Source organism: Abrus precatorius, unplaced genomic scaffold, assembly GCF_003935025.1.
Source record: "Abrus precatorius isolate BTA unplaced genomic scaffold, Abrus_2018 Scaffold11, whole genome shotgun sequence".
Taxonomy (NCBI): domain Eukaryota; kingdom Viridiplantae; phylum Streptophyta; class Magnoliopsida; order Fabales; family Fabaceae; genus Abrus; species Abrus precatorius.
In genome coordinates, this window is record NW_020874303.1 from 14,488,474 (window position 1) to 14,496,769 (window position 8,296).

General features: G+C 33.3%; 1 non-coding gene across 1 annotated transcript; it reads right to left on the reverse strand.

Annotated features, from left to right (window-relative positions):
* Positions 1–7,432: 7,432 nt before the first annotated feature.
* LOC113856692 lies at positions 7,433–7,539 on the reverse strand. Its single transcript, XR_003502922.1, has one exon. It is a non-coding gene; the product is annotated as a small nucleolar RNA R71 (small nucleolar RNA).
* Positions 7,540–8,296: the final 757 nt, after the last annotated feature.

Consider the following 8,296-nt stretch of genomic DNA (forward strand, 5'->3'; position numbering starts at 1 on the left):
TCCAAAGAAACTTACTTAGAATTACATAGTTTTGATGTCCAAGCATGATTATGAAGAGAAATTAGAGTTTCTGAGGCTTTTATCTGAGTGAAAGGAAGAGAGAGTTCAGAGAAAACTTGAGAGAGGTACGTGAGTTTGTAATAGGATGAATTTCTCATGTGAGAAATCTCTTAAATACCCCTCAGCCCCGCGCGTTCTCGCTTAAGCGAGGAATAGCTCGCTTGAGTGACGAGTATCTCGCCTGAGCGAGATATGTAGACAGTGGTCTCGCACACTATTTTCTGATATTCTTACTTGAGCGAGCTCCATCTCGCCTGAGCGAGATGGTGTCCAGAGAGCAGGTCATTCCTCTTGTGGGTCCTCGCTTGAGCGACCCATCTCGCCTGGGCAAGATTCTCAGCTTGCCTGGGCAAGGTGATAGTTGGGCAACATTTATGTCATCTCGCTTGAGCGAGAATCATCTTGCTTGAGTGAGATAGCCTTGCAGCAAGATATTTCTGCACGCCTAATCTCGCCATGGCGAGATTTATCTTGCTTGAGCGAGATCTCCTGCACCAAAACTCCTCTAAAATCCTCCATACTCACATCTAAATACAGTCTAATACTACTCAACATTAAATAACACATAATTACCAAAAAATGAAAAGAGGGTGTTACATAAAACACCTATGAAATTGTTAATTTAATAACGATTGGAAGAGAGAGATTGGTTTAGTCCACCTTATCCTTTGTCTTGTTTTATCCTATAGTTCCATTAACTAATCAAGGTATGATTGCCTAACAATATAATTAACTAGAATTATAATTGCGCGCAATAGGATAAAAGCTAATCATGAGCAAAAATCGAATATAGATTAAAACTTCAAAATCCTATAAATTCATGAACAATAGTTCCAATAGTCCTAGCTATGGACTTTTAGTTACTCATGCTAAAGCAAAGAACTAAAACAATTGTAAACAAAGCCATAGAGAAATGCAAACTAGAATGAGATGAGTTCTTGTCTTCAAGTATGATGATTGCTCGAAGCTCCAAGTCCTGCTTGTCAGGCCTGTAATTTATTAATGAGTAATATGTAATGTTTTGTACTAGCTAAATGTTAATTGAAGGATTATTTGGTATTATTATTGATTTAGATGGAGTTTGAAATTATTTTTAAAAAAAGTAAAAACATGTAAACAGTAGAGTCGATATGAACAGTAAAGTGGGTGTGAACAGTTAAGTCAGTGTGAACAATACTTAAAAAATTTGAAATTTTGCCTATAAATAGGGGGCTTTGCACGAATTTTTTATTCTTTATACTTCTCAAAGGTTATAGGGAGACCCAAGGTCATATACCACCATTTTTCTCTCATACTAAACCCTCATAAACTTATATTTCTCACCAGATCTGAGATTCTATGTCTGTTCTAAAGGATTTAAAGTAAGTTTCTATAAGTTTAATGTTAGATTTACTGTTCCTTTCTCTTCTTCTTCTCTTTCTTATAATTAGTTGATGATATCTTAGGAGAAACTTCATTGTAGAGCTGAATCTTCAGTGAATCTTGCCTGAAAACAAGTAATATTCAGTAGATCTAGTGTGAATCGCTATTCTAAGGTAAGGAGAGATTACTTTAACTATTAAACGATGTTTGGAACGATTTGGAATGCTATTACAAGCAGTTTTGAGTTGATTTTGTCATATCTCTTGGATAAAAGCTATTTTCTATGCTGTAACTATTATTAATTGATTTAAAATGTTAAGATTTGGTTGAAATATTAGGAATTATTTTAGCTGAGCTGTTGAGAATATGATGTTGTCTGTGCTGCATCATACTAAGATATATGTCTTGCATCATTATAGAGTAGAGTTACAAGTTTAGGTGGGTAGACAGGTAACGATAGAGCATGCTGAGCTGTGTTGTGATATGCTATTTAGATCCAAATATCGAAATGGATCGCTCTTGGACCAGTTCAGTTCCTTCTGGATTACTTAGGCCGTGAAATCAATTGGAATCATTTTCATACTGTGCATTAGATAGACTGGGAATGCATGGAGCTATTATTGTGAATAATATTTTGCTCTAAATATATGATAGTTTTTTGTAAGCTCACCATTGCATTTCTGTCTATGCTATTGTGTGCATGTGTATTGCGATGATCGTACGGTGGTACGTGAGTAGATGTAACAGGTGTTGCATCTACTTCATAGGCTGAGGGGCCAATGAAGAAGTGTTAGAGGGCTGGAATCGAGTAATTTTGCATTAAAGTCCATTTCCTTATATTTTGAGACTCATATGGAGGGAGTTATGTAGTATAATTTTTGTATATTTTGAGTATTATAAACTAAATGTAATATTATGTTGTTCTATTGGATATTTGTTGTAAGGAACTTTGTTTATTTTGAATAAAAAGTAAATTTTATATTTATATTCTCCATTATTTATCTATCTTACATAAGTAAGTGGTGTAGAAATAATGTTCTCGATTTCTTATAAAAAGGGGTCATGACATTGCTAAGAGTATGCCAAAGATCCCGTGCAACAGAGACAAGATAAGAGGTGTATCAAAGAGCAAAAGTCAAGATGTAAACGGTCTGTCCATAGCTCGCTCAAGCAGAATGCGACAGAATGCAACCCTTGCAACTTGACTTCCTCGCTCAGGTGACCCATAGCTCGCTCAAGCGACTCAAAGCTCGTTCAAGCAAGATTTGCTGACTTTGAGGACTTTGCTTCTCTTCTTTTCAATCTTCATTCCATTAAGTCTTGCCCCTTAATATTTAGCACAACAAAAAAGGATCAAATACCTTTATATGATCACCTATTTAAGGCAAACAAATACTAAATTTAAGTGGTTAACTTCAATTGACATGAAATGCAAATGCATTGAATTAAAAGGAAATTTAAGCATAAAATAATTAGAAAGAAATCGAATAAGTACCAAATTATATACCAAAAACTACTATCAATTGGCACTTATCACATATTCAATCAAGAATCAAAGCAAGTTCTAGAGGATGTAGTAAAATTATGATCAATCACACATCAAGAATGCAATTTGCAAGGCTCAAGTCTTACCAAGGAAGTAAAGGTGATAATATCAATCAATCAAGTCTACAATTCACCTCACAAATTCATACGCATATAATGGTAAGACTTTCTCATTTTCTAAAAAGAATAAAGTGTGACAATCATATGAAGAATTTCACAAATAATTCATTTACTTCAAAAATCAGAATTAAGATAAATGGAACTCAAATTCAAAATTCAAGAAATTTAGAATTTAATCTATTATTTTTATGTTTTTTAATTTATTTTATCAACAATAAAACTGAAATTATGAAATTAGAGGCATAGAATTCCCCTCCTTTTCATGATAGTTGTGTATAGGTCAAAATCCAAGTGCTCTACCTCAGAAGATTGAGAGCATGGTTTGCACAAAATATCAGAAATGTTCAGCACCAAACAGTAGAAAGTAATTGAATTGAAAATTAGTAAATTTAAAACTGTAAAGTGCTTACAACCATAAAAATTCCAAAATGTACCTAGCACTTAAGACCTAGCAATAAAAACTACAAACTGCAAAGTTCTTACACCTAAATACTATTATTTACAAAAGAGAAAAATAGTAACAAAAAACTAAAATCCTAAACTAGTCTTCTACATTTGTTCCTCTAATGTCTTTTCTTCATCTTCATCTTCCTCTTCCCCTGCTACTAGAGCAGGATGGTGTTTCTATAGATAGAAAGATCCTGGAAAACAGTTGACCTGAGGCATTGGGCATCTACTGCTTAGACGTCATACAATTGATCTGAAGTCATGCACATCTTCTTCCCAATGTTGAGTAGGGTTCTCTCCCTAAGCATTACTCTAGCTTTATGGCTTCCATGAAGAGCATTTTGCCTTTTAGCTAGGGAATTCTGGCTTTCAATTAAGTTTTGCAGTTAAGCCTTGATTCTCATAGAAGGAGCCTTCTTGAATTAAGTTGGAATTGAAGGAGTGATAAATCCACATTTTATCTTTTTAGCATAGTTTTTGTTAATAAATAAGTAGTAAAGTACTAAATAAACTTGAAAATACCATAAAAATTTTATTAATATTCATAATTGTGTAGTTAGTTGGAATTTTGAATTTTATTCTAATTATGGAAAAATTTAGCTTAAAAAGAATTAATTTTTTTGTGCAGAAACTTGAGCTGAGACTTTGAAGTTGATATTGAAATGGAGAAGTAGAAAGATTGAGCTTAAAAGATCAAGAATCAAGTGATAAGTGCTGGGGGTAGCCACTTTGGGTGCATAGAGTTAACACTTTGAAGAAGAAAATCCATAAAGATCAGGAGCATAATAACTCTAAGTACTGAAAGTGAATACTCCAATAACAGAATTCATGAAGTGCTTGCACGTTATCACTCTGACCAATGAGAGTAGCTCTGCCCAAGGCTAATTTTCCCAGGAACCATGCACGTTATCACTCTAGCCACTGAGAGTAGCCACGCGTAGCTGCGCATTAACACACTGATTATTGAGAGTAGCCATGCGCAAGGCAAAAGTTCAGAAAACACATGCGCGTTAACACCCTATCTACTGAAAGTGTTTACGCAAAATAACAGAATTCTGGAAACTACATTTAAGTGTCAAATGATAAATCCATATTTTACTATATTTTTAGTATAGTTTTTGTTAATAAATAAGTAGTAAAGTACCAAATAAAATTGGAAATACCATAAAAATTGCATTAATATTCATAATTGTGTAAATAATTTAGAATTTTAGATTTTATTCCAACTCTGAACAATTAGACTTAAAAAGATTTAATTTTTGTATAGAAGCTTGAGTTGAGAATTTGAAGTTGATATTGAAGTGAAAAAAGTAAAAAGAGTGAGCCTAAAAGAGCAAGAATCAAATGATAAGTGCTGGGTGTAACCACTTTGAGTGCCTAGAGTTAACACTTTGAAGAAGAAAACCCTTGAAGACCAAGTGAGTAGCAACTCTAAATGTTGCAAGTGAACACTCCAGCAGCAGAAATCCTGAAGAACCTTGCCCGTCTACACGCTAATCGCTGAGAGTATCTAAGCAAAGTGCATGTGTCCACTCTATACACTGAGAGTAGGTACGCAAAGTGCGCATGTCCACTTTATGTGCTGAGAGTAGCTACGCATGAGGCTTCTCCATAAAAAACACTTGCGCGTGGACACTTAAAGTGTCCACGCAAAATAACAGAATTTTGAAAATCACTTCTAAATGTCAAATTTGGACGATTTAAGTTCCTATTTCAGTTGTAGAAGCTTCTAGAAGACCTTTCACAATATAATCCGCAGAGATTAAAGTGTAGAAGAGAAAATGGTGGGAAAACATTATAAATAGAAGTTAAGAGTTCAGATTTGGAACTTTTGATCATTTTATCATTTTTTTCACTTTGTAACTGTTTTAAATTTCAAGGGAAGTCAGAGAGAGGGATTGGGAGCAACTTTCGAACTTCATTGCTACAGGAATCAGGGTGAAAAATAGGTCTTAGAAGATGTTCTTCTGCTCCTTGTCTTTTTCTTCTCTTACTTCTCCTTGTTCCATTGTAATGTTGTTCTAAACCTTTTTTGTTAGGGATCTATGGATCAGATTTGATATTGTGATGTAATTTTAGATTTGGATCTTGAGATTTTAATTGAATTGAGTATTTGATTTTGTTCTTAATAAAGTTGTGAACTAATTCTTCATTCAATTGAACTTAGAGGAATCTTCATCAATGGAAATTGAGTTTATTTCTTAGATCTGAATCATATGCCTAGCGTATTGAGATCTTATGAATAAGTATCATAATCTAGTAATCCTATAATTTCTAGAACTTAATGCAGTATTTGATTGAATTTCACCTAAGAAATTAAGGAAGTTTAATTAGGTATTAGAATCAATTAGGCAAGGAGTTGTCCTTTGGTTAAAAAAGTGAAATTGATTATCAATCAATTAAAATTTTCAAGAGTCCAGAACATGATTATATTCCAATTAAAAATCTGGTGAAGTAATTCCAAGCTATTTTCTACATAGCATTTTCAATATAAAATTCGTATGCTGTTTTACAGCATTTTATTACCTTTTATTGTTCTTATTTATCATCTTTTTACATGTTACAATTCTTCCAAATGAATTGTGTGGCTCAACTATTTGTCAAATTGTGATGTGGTAATTGAAAATAAGATCCTTGTGGATGATACTTGGGACTCTTATTGATATCCAAAATTTTATTACTTGTTACAACTACCTAGTACACTTGCTAGTTAGTAATTTTATGCGAAGAATATTGCTGTATTCTGATTTTACGTAACATGTTTTTGGCACCGTTGCCGGGGATATTTATTTTTCAATATCATTAGTAGCAATGAGAAAACTAGATTGAGCTATTTTTTTTCTGTTTCCTTTTAAATTCTAGTTTTTATAATTGAATTTTGTATTACCTTTTTGCTAGTTTTTTTGCATATTGTTGCTGTTCAGGTCTGTATAAATTTTGTATCATTGTATTTTGTGTTTAGTTAACTATTTGGATGTTAGTTTTCTTTCTTAATTTCTAATCATTTTTTTAGTGTTTTTGTTGTGTTTAGTTTTCTCTTTGTTATTTGTGTGGCAAAAATAAAAGCAAGATTGCTCTTGTGTTTGATCTAGACATAGACAGAACATTGAGAAGGCTGAGAAACGAATTAAGATCAGGAAATTCAGCAAGTAAGGAGCAAGAATTGGAATCTACACCTTCTACTCCTAAATCGAAAGATTTTCAAATTCCTTCTCCTACACCATCCATCAACATCTCAAGAGAAGATGTTAGTTTTCTTTCTTAATTTCTAATCAATTTTTTTAGTGTTTTTATTGTGTTTAGTTTTCTTTTGTTATATGCATGGGAAAAATAAAAGCAAGACTGCTCTTGTGTTTGATCCAAACATAGACAGAACACTGAGAAGGCTGAGAAACGAATTAAGAGCAGGAAATTCAGCAAGTAAGGAGCAAGAATTGGAATCTACACCTTCTACTCCTAAATTGGAAGAATTTCAAATTCTTTCTCCTACACCATCAACACCTCAAGAGAAGATAATGGCTGAACAGAATATGATGAGAACTTTAGGAGATTATGCAATACCTAACATGCAGGGATACAACTCCTCTATAGTTAGACCTACGATACAAGCCAACCATTTTGAAATAAAACCAGCTTTACTTCATTTAGTTCAGCAAGATCAATTTTCTGGTTCAATTTTGAATGACCCTAACTTACATATCTCTAACTTTTGCAGCTTTGTGATACAATAAGGATGAATGGAGTCAGCAAGGATGTAATAAGATTGAAATTATTTCTATTTTCCTTAAGAGATAAAGCAAAGTGTTGGCTATAAGCTCAACCAAAAGGAAGCATAATCACTTAGGCAGACCTTGTCAATAAATTTCTTACCAAATATTTTCCACCATCTAAAGCTGCCAAATTAAGAGGAGAGATTACATCATTTATGCAGCAAGAAGAAGAATCTTTATATGAGGCTTGGGAGAGATATAAAGAGTTATTAAGGAAGTGTCAACACTATTGCATACCGAAATAGATGCAGCTGGAAACTTTCTATAATGGAATGAGTCCAGCCACTAGAACTATGATTGATGCAACTGCAAAGGATCATTGAATACAAAATCATTAGAGGAAGCTCAGCGGATTATAGAAATGATGACTTCATCTATGTATCAAATTTCTAATTCAAGACACTCTACAAGGAATAAAGGATATGAGGCTAAAATTCTTGAGACTTTCCTTGCACAAAACCAGTTACAAAACCAAATGTTTTCAGAGCAAATTGTTGCATTAACTTAAAAAATATGCAATTTACAACCTGCTTCAATTCAGAACATGTAACTTGTTTGTGATTTTTGTGGAGGAAGTCATGCTAATGGTGCATGCAATGCACCTACAATTGAACCTCAAGAGTAAATTAATTATATGAAAAATTTTCAAAGATAACAACCTTCATTCCTACCTAGTTTTCAGTTTTCTAATAGTATAAACTAGCAGTACTATAATTGGAATTCTCAAAATTCTACTGCAAAGAATTCTAATTCTACTTTACCTTTTTCTAGTGCAGGTCCAACAGCTCAACAATCTTATTTTCAAGGGAATCCAGCCACTCAACCTCAAAGAAATCAAAAATTCTCTAAGCTTATGACTAAAAAGGTTGAATGAGATGGAAGAAACCATGTTGCAAGTTATGAAAGTGACCCAAACAAGCTTCAAGAACTAATAATCTCCCATGAAAAAGCTTGAAACTCAAGTTGGATAGCTTGCTGAACAATTGTCCAGT